We start from the raw sequence: 20,397 nt of genomic DNA, 5'->3' as shown, positions 1-20,397 counted from the left end.
GAGATTTGTCAATTATTTTATTTTTAAATCAAATAAAAATTGGATTAGTTTCTGACATTTATGTAATACCTTTTGATGACAATCACAGTTTATTATTTACACAAAACATTAAATATATTTATGTTTATTTTTTATAAAAACGAAAACAAAAATATATTTGATACACACATGGTTTAAAAGTTTATCTTGAAATTAAGTGAAGGAAGTTGTCTGGTGGGAAATGTTGACTAAAGGTGATTATCAATAGTCACATATTATGGTCAGATGTTAATCGGCTGCCAAAAGTGGTGGCCGATGGTTGGAGATGGTAATCGACTTTCGAAAGTGGTGGCCAAAGATGGATTTTGGCAAGGAGAGGTGGCCAAAGGTGGTTTCCATTACTAGGAGGTGGTGGCCGGAGGCAGGGTCGACCCTGAACATTCAGAGGCTCAAAGTGAAGTGTTAATTTGGGGCCCTATATTTTTACATATTGCTTAAAAAGATAAAATCAATTTAAAATAGTTATTAGATAATTTTAAAAAGATTAAATTTACTATTATTGTTTTATATTTTAACCATTTACACAAGGAAAAAAAATAGTACACAAAAATCTAGAGTAATAATTAATTGAACGTAGTATCACTTAAACATTACTGTTTTTACATTTGTAGTTGTAAAATTGAATTAAGAGTTGTTGATTGAGACTCAATATTTTTTTATACTTCCTAGGAAGTATGATTTAATAAATATTTCATTCTATGATTCAATAAGCAACAGTCAATTCAATTATAGAAATTTCAATTTTTAAGTGAAGTGAACAGACAGTTGAAGTAAAATTTTGAAATATAAAATTTAAAGTCATCTACAGAGAATAATAAGACCAAAGAAATTGATTATCAAAATGGTGAATTGGGTAGGAGACAAGTTTGGTAAAGATAAATCAATTTAGAGCCCTCCAATAATAAAATCGTATACTATTTTTAGGTTTGGTATTAAGCGTTGGACGTAGTTGGATTTTGGTAAGTTAAAATTAATGTAATGGAATCCTCCACATATAAAAGCAATTTTGTTTTTGAGTTTGGTGTTAAGAGCTTAAAATTAAATGTGATCAAAATAATTAAGGCTTTTCATTTAATTGAGGTCTTAAAAAAAAAAATTACCCAATATTATATGAATTTTTTTTACAAGGGAGGGCCCTATTTTTCAGCTCAAATCTGGGGGCCCAAAGCAGCGGCTTTGCCAGCTTGCCCCTAGAACTGGCCCTGGCCGGAGGGGGAAGGGAAAAAAAAAAATCCTAAATAAGTTAAATTAACTTTTTTTTATAGTTACAAAATTTTTGTACATTGTTTATAAGTTTTATGAAAACATATAATGTATGATAATTTTTATTAGAATATAAGAATATGTTATGGATTAATTGGGATACAAGTATTTAAAAAAAGATTTCTTAATAAATTTCTTATATATATATATATTTTAGAATTTTTGTTAATATAAATAAAAAATTGTAAACATTAACGTTTCCAAACAAGTCCATAACGTATGATTCAACAGAATAAGAATGGAATGGTATAATCATTTTTTCTTAATATCCTTTCCATGTTTGATTGGGTAAAAAAATATATATTAAAAATGAAATAATCATTCACTAATTTAGCAGAATAGCCATTCCATTAACAATAATCTCTTCTAAATTACCTAGAATTTAGCATGCGGATTAAATTTGTTAAAGGTGGGATCTACAACATATCAAGTTTACATCCACACCTTCCAAACATTTTCTAAACAATTTCGATGATCAGAATCCTAGATTTATAGCTTTTTTTCTTCCATTAATGCTCTATTTTGTTCATGGGAACGAAATAAAATGAAATGGAACAGTCATTCATTTTTCTTATAGAATGACCATTTTCTTATAATAGTAAATGATGATTCCATTTGTAATGTATTTTTTAATATTTTTTTAGTCAACTTAAATATTTTGATAGAATGATCATTCCATTTTACTATATCACAGTTGACCAAATACACCTAAGAGGTCAATGAATTATCATTTCGTTCTTACCTAAACTTATGGCCAAATTTTACTTTGTACCTCTACATTTTACATCTAATCTCACTTTGGCTCTTAACTTTTTAATTGTCTTAGTTAACCCTCTAAATTTCGAGTGAAGTTGCAATTTGGTCCAATTGTGTATTGCCATTTCGAAACTAACGAAAACATCCGCGTGATTGTACTAATTACATTTAGCACCTTACACTTTAGTCACCCATGTACTTTTACCAAAATTTCAATTCCTTTCATTACTTTAGTTTCTTTGTTAATTTTTGAAATTGTGTTATTCGATTGGAACCAATTATAACTTGATGAGTAATGTTTGGTGTGCAATGTATACCATATGCAACCCTACCACAAAATTACATAAGTTTTCATCAACTTACATAAGTGATCTCACAAAAAAGTGTAAGTTGAACACAAATTTGTGTAAGTTCACTTTTATGAATAGACTTACGCAATTTGGTGTTCAACTTACATAATTTTGTGGTAGGATTGCATACGGTGTGTATTGCACACCGCAAATTTTCCTAACTTGACTCGAAATGTAAGAGATTGACAATACTAGGAAGAAAAGTGAGGTGAACTATAAAATACAGGAATGCAAAGTATAATTTGTCCTAAAATTATTTTTGTGAACCATACACTACCTTAAAATGTAAAATTTTTACTTCCTTCCCAAACCCTAAAAAAATAAAAAAAATAAAAACAAAGCTTTTGCATAACCATGCATATCATTTGTCCACAAGGTACCAATGAAAAAATGAAAAATAAAAAAATAGCATTTGCTTTTGTAGGTTCTGCTTGTTTGTTTCTTTTTTTTTTTTTTCCTTTTTAAAATTTTTTCATGACAAATAATTTGTTAGAAGTGAGTAAACACTTCAAACTATATTATTAGTATCAACATTATAGTCTGCAAGAACTATTCCGTATTTTGTTAAGAACATTTTTTACTGTATTTTTTGTACAAACATCTCACACTTAAAAAGTAACTAATGAAAAAAAAATCCCAAAAAACAATTCACGTGTAAAGCACATGCACAAACAATAGTACATATAAATGTGCAGAAAATAATGGAATACACTCTAAATCATGAGTGATTATTTTATAGTTTTGGAGCATTACTTTACATTATTCATCATTTGATATTTGTCAAGTTATTTTTGAAAAATCTAACAAAAAGTATTGAGTCTGATTATTTTAACAAATAAGTATCAAGTAAAACATCACATGAATTTACCCAGAAGCAAAAATAATTTTTTCCTAAATCATATAGATAATTGTGTAGGACCAATGATTTGCCTTTGCCTTTGCCTTTGCCATGTATAAAAGGCAAGGAATCGTAATGAAACACTTTCGTTTGTCTAATACCAAGACTTTAGGTGTCCTATTTTCCATTCTTTTTCTTGTGTGATAGGAACTCTGGTTATGTATAGATTATGGATTTGGAAGAAAAATGAAAAAGTTGGAAAAGAATAAATCAAATACCTATGTTACAGCACCATACCAAGGCCATTGTCTTTTTTTAATTATTATTATTATCAGCAAAAGAAAAAATTATATTGATAAAGACCAACATATAAACAAATAGAACATTTATAAAGTGAAAAAAGGCAAGTGCACAACTGCATCAAGGTTGTTAAAATTGGGATCCTACGTTGGATCGTTAGAGGTGTTTATAGGATCGGATCGTATAGCGATCCCGGTTGTCCCTTTACTGTTCTGTTGTATTCCGGACTCGGTTCCGTGGAGTGGTAGTGGTATCTACCTTGTTGTCGTCCTTTAATTCCCCTTGATTGAGTTTTAGGATGTTTTGAGGAAGGTGTTACAGATTGGTTAGGCCTTGGTTTCAATTCCTTGTTGTTCAGTTTTTAGGCGGTCCGCTCGAGCAGGTCTTCTTGCGCTCGAGCGGAGATTGCACACTTTCAGTATTTTCGTATTCCTGCAAAACTTCTGCAGATGTGATTTTTACGCTCGAGCGGGTTTGTTTACGCTCGAGCGGTGGCCCTCGAGCAGGTCGGTTGGCGCTCGAGCGGGTAGTACTTCCAGAGTATAAGTTCTGGGAGGGGGAAATCTACGCTTGAGAGGACTGGTTTTCGCGATCGAGCGGATGTGCTTTATTCTTGTGTCTTGGCGCTTGAGCGGGCCTTATTGCGCTCGAGCGTGTCCAGATTTTTGTTCTTGGCGCTCGAGCGTCGTGTTCTCCGCTCGAGCGGGTCATACGTATATGAGTTATCCGCTAGGTGATTTCAAATCACTTTTTGCTTTTCTTTCTCTCTCCTACTTTTTCTAAAAACAATTTTTGAGAGCCTCTCTCTCTAGATACTCCCTTCTCTCTAGGGTTTGATCTAGTTAGAGTGTCCTCCTTCTCTTCGGCCTTTGTAAAAGTTGTGTTGATCGTCGAGGGCGTCGTTTTGATCCGAGAATCTTGGTCTTTGGAGCACTTTGGTTTTTGGTCTCTTCTCCATCCGAGCTCTAACTTCGAGGTAGGGATATCCTACTCCTCTTTATGAGCTTTGTCTTTAAATTTTAGTATTTTAAGATGTTGGGGTTGGATTGGTAATTTTGTGAAAGTTTGGGGGCTTTTGTGCAAATTTACAAGAGTTGGGGTTTTAACTATATAAAACCTAGATGCATATTTGGCATGGAAAATGTGAAATTAATGTTAAGACATTAATGAAAATGGAACCTAAGGGTTGTAATGTAAATTATGGAAAATGCCCTAATTACATTGGTTAATTAATTTGCATAATTAATTATGAGAAATGAGGAATTGATTTGGAAAGTCATGGGATAAAAAGGGTGTAGTTGGATTAATTATCACTCACCTAGTTGGAATGTTGATTATATATCCATTGTTGCATTTATTTTCTGTATAGAAATAACTGCTTTGGGCTATCGGTGGAGGATAGTCGTGATTGTTGTAGACAATGCATGATGATTAGGCAAACTGAAACTAATCACTGGAATGTGTCATTGAGATTGACGATTGAAAGAATACATTAAATTTATGTATTGTGTGATGATGTGTATAATTGTTGTTTATATGCATTGTGTTGTGTTGGAGGAGATAGGGGATGTACTCCACGGTTTAGGGGAAGATAGGGGATGGACCTCTAAACCGGATGTTGTTGGGAGGAGATAGGGGATGGACTCCGTAGATAGAGCTCATATGCTTATCTAGTGATATATTGACAGAGCTCATATGCTTGTCATTGGAAGTGTGATAGTGCTCATATGCATATCTATGGAAGTGATGATATAGCTTGTATGCTTATCTGTTGGTGTGTGATATAGCTAGTATGCTTATCTATTATGAAATGGGAAGTGTTTGATATGAGTTACTGTCTCATATGAGTTGTTTGGCCAAGTTCTGAGCCATGGTTATAAATTGAGAATTGAAAAGAAATGGAAAATGGACTGTAATATGGACTTGTATGTCATGAAACCGTAAAGTGTGATAAGGGAAAGTATCTGTGTTGGTCATCTATCAACTGCTAATCTTTTAGTCATTGTTCATATTTGGTTTAGTATATTTCTATTGGGCTGTGGCTTACCCTATATGGGAATATCATTTTCAGGTACAGGTAGCATGCCACCTCCAAGGACGTAGCTTAGGAGGCTAGAGGCAGGCGGATTTTTGGTTGTTTTATTTCTTTGATGTATTACATATATATTCAAGCCAAGGGCTTAATGTGTAAATGAGTTAGCACTCTTTTGTTGTAACCAAGTGTTAACTTGGAAAGCTGTAAGCCTCTAGGGCATTTGCTTTTATTGTTAACATGTAATACTTTTGTAATGGAACTCTGATGAATAGAAGAATGTGGAGTTTTTATATATCAATGCATGTCTATATTGATGGGTTTTATGTTATTATTTTGAGGGCGTTACAGATCGTAGAATAGGATCGAGGATCGTAAGATTCTACCGAAAAAGACAAATTACATAATAATTTAATTTAAATAAATATTTCTTAAAAAGTATACACAAAATGAGCATATATTCTATTAAAAGAAGTGAAAATATTGTGAAAAGTATAATACTCCATGTAAAATGTACATATAATATTATATAATAGAAAACTCAATAGTAAAAGTTTTGTATTTCATCAAAAAATGTGAAGAAGAAGAATTCTATAACAAAATAATTTACAATCTACAATAATGCATAAAAAGTGAAAAAAAAAAAATATTTAACAAAGTTGGATATGAAAATAGATTAAGAACTCAAAAGAGTAGCTTAACCAAATGATAAGGTTTGTCGTTAGCATCCCTGGTGGAGCGGATTCGAGTCACAAAAATAATCTCTCAAAAAATTAGAATAAAGTTGCAATCATCTTATCCTCCATAGACTCTGCTAAAGTTAAGTTTGTTTTTCGGACTAGTTAATTTTCTTAAATTGCCACAATATTTGAATGTTTGTTTCCTAATTTGTTTTTCTTAGTCCATTTGATTCAATACTACTTAATTTTTATTATTTATTTTGACCACATAAACTAGTATTTAGACAACAAATATAAAATTTACAATAAAATAGGTCATACAATACAAATCAAGGCTTGTAAATCAGATCGGATATGATCGGATTCGGATCGGGATTCCACGATCCTATAAGATCCCATTATCAGGATTGAAAGATCCTCCCTATAAGGAATTTTTTACAAGATCTGGATTGATTATACTCTAATGGATCGTAAGATCTGGATCAGGATTCTGATAACCATGAGCAAGACTACACGATCCCAATTAGGTTGACACTGAAAAGCAAGCCTAATTATATGGAAGCACATCACGAGTTGGCGAGCAACCAACCAAAAAACAACCAAATGACAAAACAGAGAACAACTCTAATCGTTCATGTTTGCAGGTAAGAAGGGTGACAAGGTTAAGGCATCTGCAGAAGCCAAACCTATGGATAATACAACAAATGGGTTACTGCCTCTCAAGAATGTGAAAATTTGAATTTTGATTTGAATTTTCCTTTTTGTTAATTTAATTTTGGCTGCAACTTTGTATTTGTTTGGTTACTAACTACATTCCGATGGTCATTAAATGTTGAATCCTAATTGGGTTTTTCTCAAATGTGTCTGTTGCATGCACACTGGGTTAACCTTCTTTTTATATTCTTTTTTTATGATGAATATATAAAGTTTTATTGACAATTGAATTTTTATCTTGTTAATTGAGATTTTCATATATTTGAATGAAAGTAGAATTCTGACGGAGATATAATTCTTATTTTTCACAAAATAATACAATAGTAGTTTTTAAGAAATATTATTAAAAAGAATTCATTTTACTCACAATAAATGCAGAGGAAATGTGCCAAATGTTATTTGCAACAACTATGCCAAAATTAAAAAGATAATTAGATTGTATGCACAATATTGGCTTTCAATTATGAGTTGGAATGACAAATAGACAAATAGCTACATAATTGATTGCCTAATCAATTATAAAACACTTAGTTGGACTTAGTTTTACGAATGGTATGTACAAAATTGATTGGCTTGAAAATTTGGATTGTGGCTTGTATGCATAATCAGTTCAATTGCCTTGTATACATAATCGATTCAACTGCTAAAGACTTGTGGCTTGTATGCATAATCAGTTGCATAATCAGTTGCACAATCAATTGGCATAAAAATACATTATAGTGTATAGTGTTGGCATTTTTACCTTGGCCTTAGGAATGGCAACGGGGCGGGGCCGGGGTATAATGACTCGGATTTTAAATTCACATTGGATTGATGTAAAGTGGTGCCCGTCACCTTAAAACTTGTACGGTTGTCAGACTCTTGATATTGATGGGTTGGCAAGTGAGATTTAAATATTATAATTGAGGACCCCTGGGTGATGTTTGGAACCTTGATTGAAGTCTTAACAAGGTATTTAGATAAGATTAGATAAAAAGCCCCAAGTTTGAGTTTGAGCTTTTGACCATCTGTCACTCTTTTGCCCTTTTCTTTTTCCACACTTTGAATTTGGATGTGAGGCTAGAACCATTGGAAAGCTTATTTCCGGGGCTTCAATTTGGATACAAGAACAACCTAGAATGGAATCTGAGAGAGTTATACTCATTTGAAGTTTTCATGTCAGTGCTGGAAGCAGGTCTGCTCGAGCGGGAAAAGCGGCGCTTGAGTGGGAAAAGCGAATTCAGCAGCTTAAAAACATGATTTTTAGCTCATTCTTTGCATTTTCCTTTTCCTTCTTCATCCCTCTCACCCTAGGTCCGAAAACCCCAGGGTTTTGACCTCAAATACCTTCCATTTCCCTAAGGATTGGCTAAGATCTCTTACAAAGGCATGAAGAAGGCTAGAAGATCAACATTTTCAACCGATTGAAGCTTGGATTGTGACGGATTCCCATCAAAGCTTTGCTCCTTTGCTTGATTCTTGAGGTAGGGGTTCTTGTTCTTCCTCAATACTTCCATAAATAGATAGATTTGTGGTATTTTGATTATATACATACAAAACCTACATTTTTGGGCATCTAGAGTATATTATGAGAATTGGGGGTTTAGGGTTTGAGATATTGGGAGTTCAAGCAATGAGTTAAAATGGTGTATTATGAACCCTAGGTGTATAATCAATGGGAAAGTTGGAATAAAAAGTAACGGGTTAAGAAGTTTGAACTTTTTCTTGAAATTTCTAGATTTTCTAGAAACCCTAGGTTGATTCATGATGATAATCAATGATTTGGCCCAAACTGAAAGTAGAATCATGAAATTGGTAGGTTGAATTATATATGTACAAGTTTAATTGGAATTTGGTTATATTTGAAAATTATGTTAAAAATTTGCGAATGAACTTTGTTATGAGCATTGTAAATCATGTTATAATGAGAAAGGAAGTTGGGGGAAATGATTTATTAATGATATAGATGACATAAACTCGGTTATGGAATATTGAAATGGGATTTAAGAATTCCTCTTGAATTATGTTGAATTATATTTAATGGTGTTGAGTTGAATCATGTTGAATCATGTTGATTTTGGTTTTTGTGATCTAAAATGTAGAGTTTCTGAAATGGGTTTAATCTCAAATCATTTTATTAAATTCCTAGTGGGCTTGTTTAGTCATCCAACTCATGAGGATGATTCAATGGGGTTTCTTTATGGGGATGGGAAATGTTTGGTTTTTGGTGAAAACCAAGAAATTTAGAGATTTTTGGGGAATGCGGAAATGTTCATAAAACTCCTTTCTTCCTTTGAATAGAGGATGAATGGGTGTAAATTCCATAATGTGTTTTGCAAGAATGGTAATCTTTTAAATATATTGAGTTAGAGAAATGATTTTGAAAACTTCATGTGTAGTCCTTGATAAGACCATGTTGCTATGACTTGTGAAATGAGGAAGTTGATGGTATATGGTTGACTTGAGAAGGAATGTTATGAACCATGGAAATTTTTGCATTTGCATGTCATTTCATTTATTATTGTGCATGGTGGTTCTAAATCGAAGAGATTTGCATTCATGATAGAAAATGATGTGTATGAGAAATATGGAAATGTGTATGGGGTAAATACGTTGGTAAGTCCGGATAAGGGGTGTAGATGAATTTGATAAGTTGGCTTGAGTGTCCAGGGTGAAAGACCCGAAAGCCGCGCGAATAGGTGTCGAGCCTTCCGGTTAGCACCGGTAAAAATGACAGTTTGGTAGTGCTTGTTGAGCCTACTTGCAGACACCAGCCTAGGGATTACCAGTGTCGTATTTACCGCCCCTATTAAATTAATATTGGAAGTTTGAAAGTGATGAAATCACATGATAATATTGAGAACATGGGAATTTTGAAACAATGTATTAAACTGAATATTTTTCCTCATTGATTACCCTTGGCATAGCATTGCATTTACATTTACTTTTGTGTTGAGGAAAAAGTATAACTATATATACCTTGTGAGAATTCTCTACAGAACATGGAAATTAATTACAAAGATGGTTGGCTTTCGAAAATGTTTTGGGTGCCCACATCCCGCCGTATAATAGCCGGCAAATGTGGGGGATGGTTTTAAAAAGTTGAAAATGGTTTTTGAAAGAAAATGGCTTTTATGAAAATGGTTTTTGGGAGTTCCCTTCCCGCCGTATAGTAGCCGGCGAAAGGTGGAAAGTGTTATGAATTAGGTGCCCGCTATCCCGCCGTAGTAAGTCGGCAAAAGGTGGATTGTGTTGAGCTATGTGTTGAGAAGTGTGTTGAATAGATGATGTTATTTGTTGTTTGTGATGAATTTGTGAAATTACCTATTGATGTGTAATTTGGTTTAAAGCGGAAACGTGCATAGGCATTATTTGTAAATAATGGAAACCAAAAAATAGATATGAGGATTATGGCTGATTTCCCTGACTATGCTATTTTCAGAACGTTAGTCTCACTTTAGGGTGTGTTTTTATATTTATTCCCATAATAGGGTAAAACGGTTTTAGCAATGCCGTTTTTTAGAAAACGATTTTTGAAAAGCCGTGTTTTGTGATTAAAATAATAATAAAATTTGAACACAGAAAACGGCTTTAGAAAAGCCGGTTTTAATTAAGTTTTTAATTAATTCTGAATTAATTAAAAACGGTTTTGATAAAACCGTTTTCACATTAATTTTTTTTTTAATTTATATTTTCAACATAAATATTTTTTGACCAAAAATATTTTTAATAAAAAACGGTTTTAGAAAAGTCATTTTTACATTAATTTTTTTTAATTTATATTTTCAACATAAATATTTTTTGACCAAAAATATTTTTAATAAAAAACGGTTTTAGAAAAGTTGTTTTTTGACCAAAAATATTTTTAGTAAAAAACGGTTTTGGTAAAACTGTTTTTATATTAATTTTTTTTTAATTTATATTTTCAACATAAATATTTTTTGACCAAAAATATTTTTAATAAAAAACGGTTTTAGAAAAGTCGTTTTTTGACCAAAAATATTTTTAGTAAAAAACGGTTTTGGTAAAACCGTTTTTACATTAATTTTTTTTAATTTATATTTTCAACATAAATATTTTTTGACCAAAAATATTTTTAATAAAAAAAGTTTTTAGACAAGTCGTTTTTTGACCAAAATTTTTTTAGTAAAACCGTTTTTACATTAATTTAAAAAAAAAATATTTTCAACATAATTAAAACGTAATTCTAAGGCTTTTCCCATATTAAGCCAATTTATCAACTTAATTCCCAAACTAGGCCTAGTTTGGATGGAATTCCCAAACTAGGCTAAAGCGCTATTACAAATCACGCTTTCACTGTTTAGGGCCGAAAATTTGATGAAGAATGAAAGCGCTATTAGAAACCACACTTTTAATTAAGAAAGCGTGGTTGCAAACCACGCTTTTAACATAAATTTTTTTTTGAAGAAAACGTGATTCCAAACCACGCTTTCACTATGCATGTCGTTTAAGTTGTTTTCTCCCACGCTTTCACTATGCATATTGTTTAAGTTTGTTTTCTGAAGAAAACGTGATTGTGAATCAAGCTTTCAATGTTCACTACAAAAAGAGTGGATTGAAACCACGCTTTCACTGTTCACTACAATAAGCGTGGATTGAAACCATGCTGTCACTGTTCATTTAATTTTTTTTTTATTTATTAATTTTTTATTAATTTTTTTTTGTTGTCATTGTTTTGGTGATAATGTAATTCATTAAAAAAAAAAATTTCTTCTGTCTTTGTTTTGGGTTAACAGGTATAATTCAGAAATTTTTTGTCTTTACTAAAGCTATTTTCAGGTAATTTTTTTTTTGTTTTTTGTTTTGTCTTTTGTTTTGAGTTAGAAGGTGATAATGTAATTCATAATTTTTTTTTGGCTTTACTAAAGGCGCTTTCATGTTAAATTTTAATTTTTGTCTTTTGCCTATATTTTGGGTTAGAAGGTGTTTCGCTTATTTCATAAGACTGATGTTGTGCAATGAATGAATGAATGTAAAGGTTATTTGTTTTATTCAATTGGTAGTGTAGTTTTCTGTAAGAATGAGAACGTTATTTGTTATATTCTATGAATAATGGTTACATTATTGGGTTCTCACGATTGAGAAGATGAACAAGTTAAGAGAATGTGTATTTCTCCTAAAATAAATTTAGTCAACATTTTTGTAATAAAACTTAATACATAATATACAAAGTCACTAATTTACTAAATACTCATACAAGCATGAAAACAACATAACTGAAGTTGCAAATGTAATAGTTTTCAGTTACATAGGTAGTATAGATATAAGTCTCCCACAAAAATACATTCTGGACACCATGAACTGAACACACAATACATACATCCTAAACACCCTAAACTGAACACACAATACATAAACATAACAGTTAGACAGACAAATATTAGGTAGACAATCTGACAAACTCATTACGGAAACACTTAGTCTAACACAGACATTACATATTAATGCATGACCTAATATTGCCGAAGTGTAGACATTAACACCTAATTCGCACTTAAATCGACAAGTGGCTCAGAGTCTGAATAATCCGAAAGCTCAGCGTCAGAGACAAGTTCAGGATCCTCCATGATACCCTTGATAGCCGCAACATTTGGTTCTGTTCTGTTCTTCTGGGCATCCTTCTTAACTATGTATAGTTGCATATCGCAGGCTAACCTACGGTGCATTTGAGAAATCTCACGTTGTAGTCTTTGACATAGTCGATCAACATTATCAGGATCTTCCTTTTGCATCTCAATAGAATGTGCTTTTGGCACCTTCAGTCGATTTTCCCGACATAATCTTTCCATTTGCACTCGCTCTATAAATAGTGCAGGCCACTTGAGACGAGCAGTGCACTACAACAAGTTAGGTCTTGAGTGACGAAATTTTTTTGTCTCGAAAAAGCTAATTTTGTCACTATAGATATTTGTGAGGAAATATTTTCGTCACTAGTTTCGTCATTGAACGTTTGTCACTAAAAACCACCGTGACGAAAAATAATTTCGTCACCAATGAAATTACTTAAGTGACGAAATTTTTTGTCACCAATAAAACAAGATTTTGTCGCCAAAAATTCTTATTTTCGTCACCAAATAATTATTCAGTACCATATTTATAATTTTAGTTGACGAATAAATTTGCCACAAATGTTGATCATTGATGAGGAAATAATTTCGTCACAGTAAGATGTAAAGGTGACGAAATTTTTCGTCTCCAAAAGTCATACATGGGTGACGAAATATATTTCGTGACAAAAAGATGTATACGTGACAAAATTTTTGGTCACCAAACAACAAAATCAACAAAACTTTACATATATAGCTGCGATAAATTTCGTCACAAAACTTATTGTTCCATATTTTATAATTCAATTTAAATTATTATTTCACAAATATCCTGCTCATATCTCAATAGCCTTCAAATATACTAACAAATCCACTAGCTATTATACATCACTCTACAAAACAATTCAGTAACCAATTTATATTATAAATCAAAATAAATCCATCATACAAATTTAATAATAATTCATCATACAAATTTTTAGTCTCCAAAGTCCATTTCTCCATGCAGATAAGTCAAACCACGAGCTGCATCTTGAGCAATTTTTAATCTTGCCATCCATGGCAGAGGAGACGCTACCCAAGCCAACAGATGGTCCTCTAAGCTTTTGTTACGCATGAGCTCATACACCAAAAGCCGCTGAATCCCTCTTTCATCATCTTCTGCACAGTATCCCACTAACTTGACAAGATTTTGGTGCTTGACTACATGCAACAAGTTCATTTCATTGATCCATTCCTTGTGCCCCTGAAAACTAGAACGAAAAATAACACCCATCAGATAACCTTTAAATTTATGGAGGAGATGCTCTCAAAGATCAAACATACAATATAGCACTTTATCAATCCATAGCCAGGAAATGAGATCAGTCCGATAAGCAGAGGAACCCATCCTCTGAATCCACTTCCTGTCGGTGACATAAATGGGTCATTGTAATTATCGATTTGATAACTCTGTAACTAAGAAATAACAAAAGCCTTGAAAGCTATGAAAGATTCAATCACTGCCAATGAAACGAAATGGCAGCAATTGCCATGGGCAGGTGCACATTTTTTTTTTAAAAATGAGAAGAATCAAAGTACATTTAGATTAGGCATAAAAAGCATCAATGTCGTAAAACCAAGATAACAAAAAACCCTCGTCTGGATGATAGTGCATACACTAATTCGAACAAGCTAAATACCCGAGGGCACATTTAGAACTGAACAACTATTTGGTCACAAGCATACAGTGATCATTTAATGGGCATTGATGATTAACAGAGATACAATCAAGATGGATCGTGTCTTATCAATTAACATATCATGAAACGCCAGAATTATGTATCCACAAAATAATTTCATTTCCATGAAACATCCAAATATGCAAATGTCCCATGGTGAAAAGTCTGATATGAAGAAAGAAATGCAGCAACACCCAAAAAGGAAAAAGAAAGCGTGGTCTCATTCAGACTTTCAAACAAATGGCACAATTTTATGGGACTGATCTCATTTCCTGGCTCAAATCCATTCAAGTTCGTAACTAAATTGACATACTTAAAAGCTTAATTTCCTAAGACTAAGTTTGAATCATGATCTTCAATTTTCTACAGCATGACAAACATAGAATTACTAAGTCTTTCACGCTAATCCATCACACTGCATCATGCATGGCGATGGATCCATGAGGTTAGCTTGGAACTGCAAAAGACAGCAGCAGCTGAGTAATCAAAGACAAGCATATCTAGATTCTAACCAATTATTTAACAAGTTCAATTTACTATGATGAGACTAACATTTTTGAAATTTTGGGAAGCAAAGCTCTGATCTGAATAGATTTTTCTGTATTTCTTTTTTCTGTATTGATGCAAGTTAGGATGCAACAGAGCATAGAGTATATTGAAATCTACACAAATGGGATCTGCATTAGCATGCAGAACAACATGGAAATTTACAATTACCAAAAAATAAAAAAGTTCGAAAGCTTTTAAGTCACAAAAACTCCAGAAATGTTCAAATGGGTACAAAGGTTTGCTGCATTTTCTCTGCTTCTTGTACTCATGCAACTTAGAACACAGTGGACTGTGGTCTGCCCAGATGGGATTATGCAACTCGTAGAACCAAAGTACTTAATAAATAAAATCAACATTAATAATTTGGAAATTCACCAAAGTACTAAAATATATATTGAACTGAGCATATGTTCATTGTATATGAAGATCAAAAGATTAGAATCATCATGTGACATGCACTGATGAGAAATTGTTAAATAATTGGTATGAAAGTTAGAAGAGAGACCTGATGCAAACATAGCAAGCTTCAAACAAGGTCTCCTAGTTAACTTGCTCCAAGCAAATTGAGTATATTAATTCATATTCTGAAGCCTTATTATCTGTATCTTATGTTCTCGAGTCTTGAATTGCCTACGAGCCAAATTTGAAGTCAGAAATTATAAACCATCCTGAAAGAGTAAAAAAGACACTGATAAAAAGTAAAAGCTGAAAAAGCTATAACTAAATTTTGATATCATTGACTTCATCAAGCTATCTCGAAGAATAATTTTGAGGGAGCTAAAATGATGAATTTGATGATTACGTATTGATGAAGATGAGAGTGATTGGGAATTCTGCTCCAAAGAATGATGCTTTGGAAAGTATATCTTTGCAGACCACTCTATTTTATGGGTTTCTATCAGACAAAGATTGCATAAAATTACATATTAAATTTAAAAAGAATCAAATGCAAATAAAAGAGTCAACAAGAAAGTTGCTTTGATTTGCATTTGAACAAGCAAGAAGAACCCTATCAATTGAGCATTATAGTCCCACCATGATTCATGAGATTTGACCATATCTAGTAATTTAAAGAGTAAATACGAATGTGAAACATCTCAACAGGGCTTGTTAGTCTCACTGTTTCTAAGAAACAACAAAGTCACCAGCAGCAGGTTGCGGAGTTTGCACATATTCTAGTTTCCTGTTATAATTAATTATGGTGACTTATATGATAACTCTCTTAAACAGGAAGAAATTGCAATTAAAGAAACTTGTTTCCTTATTAGTTGCGCCAAAAACCATTGGCTGAGCCTCCTCATGTACTTAGGACAAACAAATACAATTAACATTATTTAATTAAGCAAAGCATTGTGAAAATTTAGATAATAGCATGCCAATAATCAAATATCCACTTAAACAAGAAAACAATCAAAATAAGGAAGCTGAAAGAAAGATTAGCAGATGGATCTACACAATCACAATTCACATAATACTAGCTAATGGATTTTGAATGCACTAGTTAACAACAAAGCCACTGTTTTAGCAAATGTAATTCAAATGTTCAGATTATGATCATAAAATTGCTACTGTCTTGCCAGCAAGACCAACAAGAAGATAACCAATACACTCCTAAATAACTGTAATTGACTCAGATGAAAACAAGGTTGAGTAATAGTACTTGTCTACTAATCTAAAAAATATATTTGTCAATGTCCTTATCATCGCTAAATTAAATCACCATTCATGTTAGAACTTACAAGTTCCATGAAGGACCCTCTGACAAACTACATTGGTTTAGTTCCAATAAAATGTGAAAGGCTTGTATGTATGAGATAAAAATCACAGGCATTGGGTGTGCTTGCCTGCAAATGAGATGGCCAATCTGCATGTTTAACAAACCAATCGAAAACTCGGTGTATTCTCCATTTATGAATCTATCAAACATCCTACTATCCCCTAAATTCTGCTTAAATGCATATATGCATTAATCACCTATGGAATTAATTGATTTGGTTTCATCCTCACAACATAGATTTAAGCAAAAGTCTCAATTAAGCAATAGTAAAGGAATTGAAGAGTTCAGATAAGAACTCATTGTAAATACCACAAAAGCATTGGAAAGAACGAGAAACCCATACTTAGCCATGCCTTTTGATCTTTGTTTTTTAGTAAATCTGCTACAGTTTCCTGTTAATTGCATATAAAGCAACTAACATGAACGAGTCATTAACTTAACAAGTCTATATTCAAGCACTTTCTATGGAGGTCCTTGGCCAAAAAGTTATTATAAGAAAATTTATTAATATAATCACTTTTAACAATAAAGGGTAAATCCATACAATTTATTCAATCAACTAACCAATATTAATGTCAATTGAAGTAGACTTATGCGAAGGTGAAAAACTAAACTGTTTTTAGCCAAGTGATATCCATTGAGTGAAAAATACCCAGCAGGAAGGTTTTTGATAGATTGTAACAGGAAAAAGATAATAATCAATACCTTTCTTCAATGACGATCCATGTAACTTAAATATTCCAATTGCATACCCAAGAGACAATTTGTTACACAAACACATAAAAATAAACTTGTAACCAAGTCCAAAATTTCAGAAAAACTGATTCAAAAAAGTTAGTATGGAGATATGCTTCAAGAGAACTTGAAAAATGGAGTTAAAAATTGTTAAATGTAAGTAAGTTTACAATCATGATATGTAGTTCTGATCCAACCTAAGTCTTATGAGCTTGGTGGAGAGATTTGGAATCAAAGTGGGCAATACACCCCCAAGCTGATTAGCATGCAAACGCAGCACACTTAGATTGGAGCAATTGGTCAAGGAGGTAAGGAACTGCAAGTCATTGGATTTTGCAGTGGCTAGAGTATTAGCCCCAAAATTTAAAAGCTCAAGTTGTTTAAGTTCACCCAAATTCTGTGGTATGCCCCTTGTCAAAGCATTTGAGCCATGATCAATCACTCCAAGACGTGAAGCATTAACCAGAGATGCAGGTATGGTCCCAGAGAATTGGTTTTCTCCCATGTAAATCCTTTCAAGTTTCGGAAGAGTGAGACCTAGGTTAGAGGGCAAGCTGCCATGCAATTGGTTTGAGACTAGAGCTAATATGTTGATTGATGAAATGTTGAGAATAGCAGGAGGCATCATACTGGTCAACTTGTTTTCAGACAACTGAAGCTCTTCCAAGTTTGAGAGCTTTCCAAGTTCAACAGGAGTTTGGCCTTCTAAATTGTTGTTTGACATATTAAAAAAACGCAGAGCAGAGATGTTCCCAAGTGTAGGTGGGATTGTTCCAAAAAAGTGATTCAGGGATAGGACTAATTCATAAAGTTTTGTGCAGAGAGCCAAGTTGAGTTGGAACCTTCCCTCCAAGATTGTTATTAATTAAATTGATGACTCTAAGGTCTGAACAATGTGTGACATTAACAGGAAATTCTCCCTCGAAAGAGTTGTTTCCAAGAATAAGATAACGTATTCGAAACAAGCGACCAACCTCTCGGGGGATCACCCCATGGAAGCTATTGTTCTTGAGGTTGATCACCCGAAGAAAGGTAAGGTTTCCTATGTGAGGAGACAAGGAACCTACTAACTTTAGTGATGAAAGGTTTAGTGCACTTGCTCTCTGATGATGCCTATGACTGCAAGTAACTCCTTGCCATTTGCAGAAATTGAGAGAATTGTTCCATGAGCTAAAGACCCTGAAAGGATCTTTAGCAAAGCTTGCATGTCTGTCTCATTTGTGAAACCAAAAGTGGGAACAAAGCTCATGTAAAAGAGAAGAATGAAAGAAAAAATGAGGAAGGCACAACAACTTAGTGGCCTGAAAAGCATGGTGTTATGTTCCATTTGGTGTTTTAGAAGAAGAATGGTGAAGGACATGAATGAAGGGTTCAAGTTATATAACCAAAATTCATAACAAACCTAGCTTACTTTGGGAGAATTCATTGGATCAAGTCCGTCCATTAACATTGACTCTTCTCCTCCTCCTTCGACTTACTTGGAAATATTTAAAAATGAAATTTCTCCAACAATCATCTTAGGCTTCTAAACTTAGATTTTGATTTCTTCCAAAATACTGAAAGAAAATTCCTTTTCCCTAAAATCAGGAAACAATATCACACTTTTCATATTTGATCATAGTTCCAACCACTTGTTTAAAATTGATAAGGGCAATTAAGTAAAAAATTAGAATATTTTTCAAACTTTTTTATCCTAATCAAATCCATGCCAAAAAAATAAATTTTCAATTGTTGTTTGTGCAATCTTATGGTGATTGAAAACTCACTAATTTTTCTTACAAGTGACTTAATTATAATCATATTTCCATCTTTTTTTTTTATTTATTGACAACCATATTTCCATCATACATGTCTTTTATCACATCCATATATCTTTTTTATCACCATTTTTTTATTTATAAACACCCATAATATTGAATCTCTAAGCACCCTATCTAGGCTTTTAATAGTTATACAATGAGAAGATGAATGGAAAACGGGGGACATGGGTCAAGTGCATCCATTACGCTTGACTCTTCTGGATATGGGGATACAGCAGGGTCTTGTAGTCTCTCATCGGGATTAATACCATTTGTATTTTGATTATTCAAATCGTTCATATTGTAAGATTTATTGAGTAAAAAAATTAGATTAATCAGACATTTGCCACCACACAAAAATATCAAATTTGTTTTAAAAAAAAAATAACGTCCAATATGATTTTGATAATAAATTATTCATTATTTAGGCCCTGATCATGCGGTCATGAATGCCTAATTAATTTTTTATTTTATTTTATAGATATTTTACTTAACAAACCCTATAATATAAATAATATGAATTGTCAAAATTGCTCCAATCTAAGTGTGTTGCATTGTCTCTTTGCTTAGAGAGTATGGGCTACAATGTTAAATTGGTGGGATGTATAGTGGGCTTTGCTAGGTACAATTGAAAGTCTATTCCATTGGTGGGAGGGAGGCAGGTTTCTTGAAAAAGGAGAGGAAAATTTGGAGGGCTATACCATTGGTTGTTTCATGGTCTTTATGGAAGATGAGAAATGAGTGTGTGTTTAATGCTTCTATCCCTAATTTGGTTGAATTGTGTGAGTTGATGAAGATTAAAATTGCTCTTTGGCTAAAGTCAGATTACAAGGAGGTTGTGTAAAAGAAAAGGAAGTAGAATAGAATGTATGTTGTGTGTGTACTCGTAGAAAAAAGAAAAGAAAAAAAGAAAAAAAAAAAGTTTGGTTATATATTCATTAATAATCTAAATCATTGAATCACCTTGGAAAACAATCCCAAATCATTACTCAAATCCATAATCTTCAAAAAATTAACCAAAAAATTAAGCGCATGAATTAGATTTGTTTTAAAAGTGGCCTACATGATAGTAAGTTTGAGTTTGATTTGCACTAAACATTTTATATTCTTTATCAGCCTAAAAAAAACAGGATCAAAATGTCCAAATATGTAGCCATCTAAAGCTTGGGGATGATCCTAGATATATTTGGGTTTTTCGAAAGGAGTGTGCTGGACCTATGTCTTTGTTGAATGGAGAAAGCAGTAGGCAAGTAGAGGAAAAAGGCTTGGCTATTGGCACCTTGTTATGTTTGATGTGG

At 32.7% G+C, this 20,397-nt stretch overlaps 1 long non-coding RNA gene across 1 annotated transcript; it reads right to left on the bottom strand.

Moving 5' to 3' along the window:
* Positions 1-13,329: 13,329 nt before the first annotated feature.
* LOC145792360 (uncharacterized) lies at positions 13,330-16,663 on the bottom strand. Its single transcript, XR_014331756.1, has 3 exons — positions 16,528-16,663; positions 15,294-15,456; positions 13,330-13,771 (listed from the first exon to the last, which is right to left on the bottom strand). It is a non-coding gene; the product is annotated as an uncharacterized LOC145792360 (long non-coding RNA).
* Positions 16,664-20,397: the final 3,734 nt, after the last annotated feature.

Source organism: Camellia sinensis, chromosome 6, assembly GCF_055761805.1.
Source record: "Camellia sinensis isolate YWXY chromosome 6, ASM5576180v1, whole genome shotgun sequence".
In the NCBI taxonomy this organism is placed as follows: Eukaryota; Viridiplantae; Streptophyta; class Magnoliopsida; order Ericales; family Theaceae; genus Camellia; species Camellia sinensis.
This window is presented reverse-complemented; position numbering and strand designations above follow the sequence as displayed.